General features: G+C 56.3%; 2 long non-coding RNA genes across 2 annotated transcripts; both read right to left on the reverse strand.

Annotated features, from left to right (window-relative positions):
* Window positions 1-2,373: 2,373 nt before the first annotated feature.
* Window positions 2,374-2,759, reverse strand: LOC148056110 (uncharacterized). Its single transcript, XR_015703819.1, has 3 exons — window positions 2,717-2,759; window positions 2,578-2,631; window positions 2,374-2,474 (listed from the first exon to the last, which is right to left on the reverse strand). It is a non-coding gene; the product is annotated as an uncharacterized LOC148056110 (long non-coding RNA).
* An 81-nt stretch (window positions 2,760-2,840) lies between these two features.
* Window positions 2,841-3,219, reverse strand: LOC148056111 (uncharacterized). Its single transcript, XR_015703820.1, has 3 exons — window positions 3,146-3,219; window positions 2,988-3,050; window positions 2,841-2,898 (listed from the first exon to the last, which is right to left on the reverse strand). It is a non-coding gene; the product is annotated as an uncharacterized LOC148056111 (long non-coding RNA).
* Window positions 3,220-7,727: the final 4,508 nt, after the last annotated feature.

Genomic DNA, 7,727 nt, shown 5'->3' on the forward strand with positions numbered 1-7,727 from the left:
CTGGCGCAACGAGCCCGGCTTCAAGACCTAACAACGTAAGGATGCAGGGAAGAAACCCCCGTCCACTAAGATGGACGGCAAGAGAACAGAGCTGCTCACGCAGCCGGAAACGTCGCCGCAGAAGAGGACCGCCCGGAAACCTCCGAGACGCCAGACCGATCCATGCCGCACGCTTTAAACGCCAGAAAAGCAGCACCCGATTGGCACTATGCCGACGAGTACAGGTGTTTTGACGCCAGGAATGGCACCCGAGGCATACGCCGCCCCAGACACACCCTGCCCACCTTAAGCGCAAAGACGACATATAGACCCAACAAAAGTGTAAGACACAGAAGACACCACGCAAACTACGCAACAACAGACACAGCCTGGAACCGCCTTGCCCGGCGCACGCTGCCATCGAGCTGAAGACTAATTTGCTCCCTCTAGCTGCCTAGACGGCGCTGTTCCCAGACAGACCTCTCCCCTGCGCTACCTTTAAAACCCCTTCCTGCAATGGCCAACCTTGTACCCTCCCTCCCCCGACCCCTCTCCAGCACTAGAGCCTCAACTTAGCTTGCAGACGGCCGCGAGGCTGAACCCATCCTTGACAAGGAAAACCACACTCAGCCCGCTGGATCCATCCTGCCGTCGCCAGGTTCCTCTTGACCCTCTGCAAAACAAAACCGATGCCATCACAGTCACCACCACATCGGTCAACACAGACCTTTCCCAAAACAGCTGCCACTTCACATGCGTCGTGGCAGGCCGTTCACCTGCTCCCCTCCGGTTCCGGAGTCCGACGCTGCAGCTGTCATCGCTTCCGGCACCTAGGATACCGAGAGACACAAAATTACCTTTGCGCTTGCAAGAAAACACCAGCCCCACGCTTCACCTCCCTACAACCCAGCTCACCTCAAACGCTCCTGCACTTCCAAAGGCAGCCCCCGCAGAACCTGCAAACCCTAAGAGAAACACTGCAACTCCATTGCCATACAATACTCGGCTATTAGATGCCAACCCGGCCCACCACCGCCTCACCTTCCGGGACCGCTCGTCGACATGCGGCGGCATCCCTCCGAGCCTGCATACGGCACCTGCAGAAACCCAAGCAGAGAGGCACATGCCGAGATACTGCCCGAAACCACAGCCTGCCCGCACCGATCCCCGTCTCACCCTCCTTTACCTTGACAGCTCGCCCGCCCCACCTTCGTCAGTCTGGCTTGCCTCTTGCAGGCTTACGCACCACCTGTAAGACACAAGCAACCCTGTTCTTCCGAACAGGACCAGCCACACACCACCTGAAAAATAACCACTACTTCAGCCTACCAGTCCCCACTCACCTTGTCCAAGTCACCTCCAGGGCCCATATCCCACATCACTCCTCGCTTGGAAACTTCACATTAAATAAAAAAAAAAAAGAGTTAGAAACACCATAATGTAGTCAGATAGGCACCAGTCACATGTTCCCTCTAGTACCTCAGCTACTCAGACCAAGATGACTGTGCAACCTTTGCCTCAACAGTCTAGGCACAGCAACACATCAGCCACAGACGCTTATCGCTATTCCACCAACCCCCTGACTCTACGGCCCCCTGGGCAGGGCGGCTCCAGGCCAAGCACACACACACCCCGACACTCCACAGAACACTACAAACAACAGGCCTCAAAGACGAGAGAGAACTCTCAGCAACAAGCACGACACCCAGACCGAAGACGCCGTCGAGCAAGACCATCTGCAGCACCGTGATGACAATGTCAGGAGCCTCTAGGGCAGCCGCCAAAACAGAGAGGAACGTCACAGCCCGTAACACAAAGTTACTCTCAAAACTGAGAGGACGCTGGCGCAACGAGCCCGGCTTCAAGACCTAACAACGTAAAGGATGCAGGCAAGAAACCCCCCCGTCCACTGAAATGGACGGCAAGAGAACAGAGCTGCTCACGCAGCCGGAAACGTCGCCGCAGAAGAGGACCGCCCGGAAACCTCCGAGACGCCAGACCGATCCACGCCGCACGCTTTAAACGCCAGAAAAGCAGCACCCGATTGGCACTACGCCGACGAGTACAGGTGTTTCGACGCTAGGAATGGCACCCGAGGCATACGCCGCCCCAGACACACCCTGCCCACCTTAAGCGCAAAGACGACATATAGACCCAACAAAAGTGAAAGACACAGAAGACACCACGCAAACTACGCAACAACAGACACAGCCTGGAACCGCCCTGCCCGGCGCACGCTGCCATCGAGCTGAAGACTAATCTGCTCCCTCTAGCCGCCTAGACGGCACTGTTCCCAGACAGACCTCTCCCCTGCGCTACCTTTAAAACCCCTTCCTGCAATGGCCAACCTTGTACCCTCCCTCCCCCGACCCCTCTCCAGCACTAGAGCCTCAACTTAGCTTGCAGACGGCCGCGAGGCTGAACCCATCCTTGACAAGGAAAACCACACTCAGCCCGCTGGATCCATCCTGCCGTCGCCAGGTTCCTCTTCCCCTCTGCAAAACAAAACCGATGCCATCACAGTCACCACCACATCGGTCAACACAGACCTTTCCCAAAACAGCTGCCACTTCACATGCGTCGTGGCAGGCCGTTCACCTGCTCCCCTCCGGTTCCGGAGTCCGACGCTGCAGCTGTCATCGCTTCCGGCACCTAGGATACCGAGAGACACAAAATTACCTTTGCGCTTGCAAGAAAACACCAGCCCCACGCTTCACCTCCCTACTACCCAGCTCACCTCAAACGCTCCTGCACTTCCAAAGGCAGCCCCCGCAGAACCTGCAAACCCTAAGAGAAACACTGCAACTCCATTGCCATACAATACTCGGCTATTAGATGCCAACCCGGCCCACCACCGCCTCACCTTCCGGGACCGCTCGTCGACATGCGGCGGCATCCCTCCGAGCCTGCATACGGCACCTGCAGAAACCCAAGCAGAGAGGCACATGCTGAGATACTGGCCGAAACCACAGCCTGCCCGCACCGATCCCCGTCTCACCCTCCTTTACCTTGACAGCTCGCCCGCCCCACCTTCGTCAGTCTGGCTTGCCTCTTGCAGGCTTACGCACCACCTGTAAGACCCAAACAACAGGAGTTGCTTATAACAGGACCAGCCACACACCACCTGAAAGATAACCACTACTTCAGCCTACCAGTCCCCACTCACCTTGTCCAAGTCACCTCCAGGGCCCATATCCCACATCACTCCTCGCTTGGAACCTTCACATTAAATAAAGAAAAAAAAAAGAAGAGTTAGAAACACCATAATGTAGTCAGATAGGCACCAGTCACATGTTCCCTCTAGTACCTCAGCTACTCAGTCCAAGATGACTGTGCAACCTTTGCCTCAACAGTCTAGGCACAGCAGCACATCAGCCACAGACGCTTATCGCTATTCCACCAACCCCCTGACTCTACGCCCCCCTGGGCAGGGCGGCTCCAGGCCAAGCACACACACACCCCGACACTCCACAGAACACTACAAACAACAGGCCTCAAAGACGAGAGAGCTCTCGGCAACAAGAACGACACCCAGACCGAAGACGCCGTCGAGCAAGACGGCCTGCGGCACCGTAATGACGATGTCAGGAGCCTCTAGGGCAGCCGCCAAAACAGAGAGGAACGTCACAGCCCGTAACACGAAGTTACTCTCAAAACTGAGAGGATGTTGGTGCAACGAGCCCGGCTTCAAGACCTAAGAACGTAAAGGATGCAGGCAAGAAACCCCCGTCCACTAAAATGGACAGCAAGAGAACGGAGCTGCTCACGCAGCCGGAAATGTCGCCGCAGAAGAGGACCGCCCGGAAACCTCCGAGACGCCAGACCGATCCATGCCGCACGCTTTAAACGCCAGAAAAGCAGCACCCGATTGGCACTATGCCGACGAGTACAGGTGTTTCGACGCCAGGAATGGCACCCGAGGCATACGCCGCCCCAGACACACCCTGCCCACCTTAAGCGCAAAGACGACATATAGACCCAACAAAGGTGTAATACACAGAAGACACACCACACAAGCTACGCAACAACAGACACAGCCTGGAACGGCCCTGCCTGGCGCACGCTGCCATCGAGCTGAAGACTAATTTGCTCCCTCTAGCCGCCTAGACGGCACTGTTCCCAGACAGACCTCTCCCCAGCACTACCTTTAAAACCCCATTCTGCAACGGCCAACCTTGTACCCTCCCTCCCCCGACCCCTCTCCAGCACTAGAGCCTCAACTTAGCTTGCAGACGGCCGCGAGGCTGAATCCATCCTTGACAAGGAAAACCACACTCAGCCCGCTGGATCCATCCTGCCGTCGCCAGGTTCCTCTTCACCCTCTGCAGAACAAAACCAATGCCATCACAGTCACCATCACATCGGTCAACACAGACCTTTCCCAAAACAGCTGCCGCTTCACACGCGCCGTGGCAGACCGCTTACCCGCTCCCTGCCCATTCCGCAGTCCGACGCTGCAGCTGTCATCGCTTCCGGCACCTAGGATACCGAGAGACACAAAATTACCTTTGCGCTTGCAAGAAAACACCAGCCCCACGCTTCACCTCCCTACTACCCAGCTCACCTCAAACGCTCCTGCACTTCCAAAGGCAGCCCCCGCAGAACCTGCAAACCCTAAGAGAAATACTGCAACTCCATTGCCATACAATACTCGGCTATTAGACGCCAACCTGGCTCACCACCGCCTCACCTTCCGGGACCGCTCGTCGACATGCGGCAGCATCCCTCCGAGCCTGCATACGGCACCTGCAGAAACCCAAGCAGAGAGGCACATGCCGAGATACTGCCCGAAACCACAGCCTGCCCGCACCGATCCCCGTCTCACCCTCCTTTACCTTGACAGCTCGCCCGCCCCACCTTCGTCAGTCTGGCTTGCCTCTTGCAGGCTTACGCACCACCTGTAAGACACAAGCAACCCTGTTCTTCCGAACAGGACCAGCCACACACCACCTGAAAAATAACCACTACTTCAGCCTACCAGTCCCCACTCACCTTGTCCAAGTCACCTCCAGGGCCCATATCCCACATCACTCCTCGCTTGGAACCTTCACATTAAATAAAGAAAAAAAAAAGAAGAGTTAGAAACACCATAATGTAGTCAGATAGGCACCAGTCACATGTTCCCTCTAGTACCTCAGCTACTCAGACCAAGATGACTGTGCAACCTTTGCCTCAACAGTCTAGGCACAGCAACACATCAGCCACAGACGCTTATCGCTATTCCACCAACCCCCTGACTCTACGCCCCCCTGGGCAGGGTGGTTCCAGGCCAAGCACACACACACCCCGACACTCCACAGAACACTACAAACAACAGGCCTCAAAGACGAGAGAGAACTCTCAGCAACAAGCACGACACCCAGACCGAAGACGCCGTCGAGCAAGACCACCTGCGTCACCGTGATGACGATGTCAGGAGCCTCTAGGGCAGCCGCCAAAACAGAGAGGAACGTCACAGCCCGTAACACAAAGTTACTCTCAAAACTGAGAGGATGTTGGCGCAACGAGCCCGGCTTCAAGACCTAAGAACGTAAAGGATGCAGGGAAGAAACCCCCGTCCACTAAGATGGACAGCAAGAGAACGGAGCTGCTCACGCAGCCGGAAATGTCGCCGCAGAAGAGGACCGCCCGGAAACCTCCGAGACGCCAGACCGATCCATGCCGCACGCTTTAAACGCCAGAAAAGCAGCACCCGATTGGCACTATGCCGACGAGTACAGGTGTTTCGACGCCAGGAATGGCACCCGAGGCATACGCCGCCCCAGGCACACCCTGCCCACCTTAAGCGCAAAGACGACATATAGACCCAACAAAAGTGTAAGACACAGAAGACACCACGCAAACTATGCAACAACAGACACAGCCTGGAACCGCCCTGCCCGGCGCACGCTGCCATCGAGCTGAAGACTAATCTGCTCCCTCTAGCTGCCTAGACAGCACTGTTCCCAGACAGACCTCTCCCCTGCGCTACCTTTAAAACCCCTTCCTGCAATGGCCAACCTTGTACCCTCCCTCCCCCGACCCCTCTCCAGCACTAGAGCCTCAACTTAGCTTGCAGACGGCCGCGAGGCTGAATCCATCCTTGACAAGGAAAACCACACTCAGCCCGCTGGATCCATCCTGCCATCGCCAGGTTCCTCTTCACCCTCTGCAAAACAAAACCGATGCCATCACAGTCACCACAGACCTTTCCCAAAACAGCTGCCACTTCACATGCGTCGTGGCAGGCCGTTCACCTGCTCCCCTCCGATTCCGGAGTCCGACGCTGCAGCTGTCATCGCTTCCGGCACCTAGGATACCGAGAGACACAAAATTACCTTTGCGCTTGCAAGAAAACACCAGCCCCACGCTTCACCTCCCTACTACCCAGCTCACCTCAAACGCTCCTGCACTTCCAAAGGCAGCCCCCGCAGAACCTGCAAACCCTAAGAGAAACACTGCAACTCCATTGCCATACAATACTCGGCTATTAGATGCCAACCCGGCCCACCACCGCCTCACCTTCCGGGACCGCTCGTCGACATGCGGCGGCATCCCTCCGAGCCTGCATACGGCACCTGCAGAAACCCAAGCAGAGAGGCACATGCCGAGATACTGCCCGAAACCACAGCCTGCCCGCACCGATCCCCGTCTCACCCTCCTTTACCTTGACAGCTCGCCCACCCCACCTTCGTCAGTCTGGCTTGCCTCTTGCAGGCTTACGCACCACCTGTAAGACCCAAACAACAGGAGTTGCTTATAACAGGACCAGCCACACACCACCTGAAAAATAACCACTACTTCAGCCTACCAGTCCCCACTCACCTTGTCCAAGTCACCTCCAGGGCCCATATCCCACATCACTCCTCGCTTGGAACCTTCACATTAAATAAAGAAAAAAAAAAAGAAGAGTTAGAAACACCATAATGTAGTCAGATAGGCACCAGTCACATGTTCCCTCTAGTACCTCAGCTACTCAGTCCAAGATGACTGTGCAACCTTTGCCTCAACAGTCTAGGCACAGCAGCACATCAGCCACAGACGCTTATCGCTATTCCACCAACCCCCTGACTCTACGCCCCCCTGGGCAGGGCGGCTCCAGGCCAAGCACACACACACCCCGACACTCCACAGAACACTACAAACAACAGGCCTCAAAGACGAGAGAGAACTCTCAGCAACAAGCACGACACCCAGACCGAAGACGCCGTCGAGCAAGACCATCTGCAGCACCGTGATGACAATGTCAGGAGCCTCTAGGGCAGCCGCCAAAACAGAGAGGAACGTCACAGCCCGTAACACAAAGTTACTCTCAAAACTGAGAGGATGTTGGCGCAACGAGCCCGGCTTCAAGACCTAACAACATAAGGATGCAGGGAAGAAACCCCCGTCCACTAAGATGGACGGCAAGAGAACAGAGCTGCTCACGCAGCCGGAAACGTCGCCGCAAAAGAGGACCGCCCAGAAACCTCCGAGACGCCAGACCGATCCATGCCGTACGCTTTTAACGCCAGAAAAGCGGCGCCCGATTGGCACTATGCCGACGAGTACAGGTGTTTCGACGCCAGGAATGGCACCCGAGGCATATGCTGCCCCAGGCACACCCTGCCCACCTTAAGCGCAAAGACGACATATAGACCCAACAAAAGTGTAAGACGCAGAAAACACACCACACAAGCTACACAACAACAGACACAGCCTGGAACTGCCCGGCGCACGCTGCCATCGAGCTGAAGACTAACCTGCTCCCTCTAGCTGACCAGAGGGCA

Source organism: Nipponia nippon, unplaced genomic scaffold (genome assembly GCF_047370975.1).
Source record: "Nipponia nippon isolate SJK-2023a ecotype South Korea unplaced genomic scaffold, ASM4737097v1 scaffold_17, whole genome shotgun sequence".
Taxonomy (NCBI): Eukaryota; Metazoa; Chordata; class Aves; order Pelecaniformes; family Threskiornithidae; genus Nipponia; species Nipponia nippon.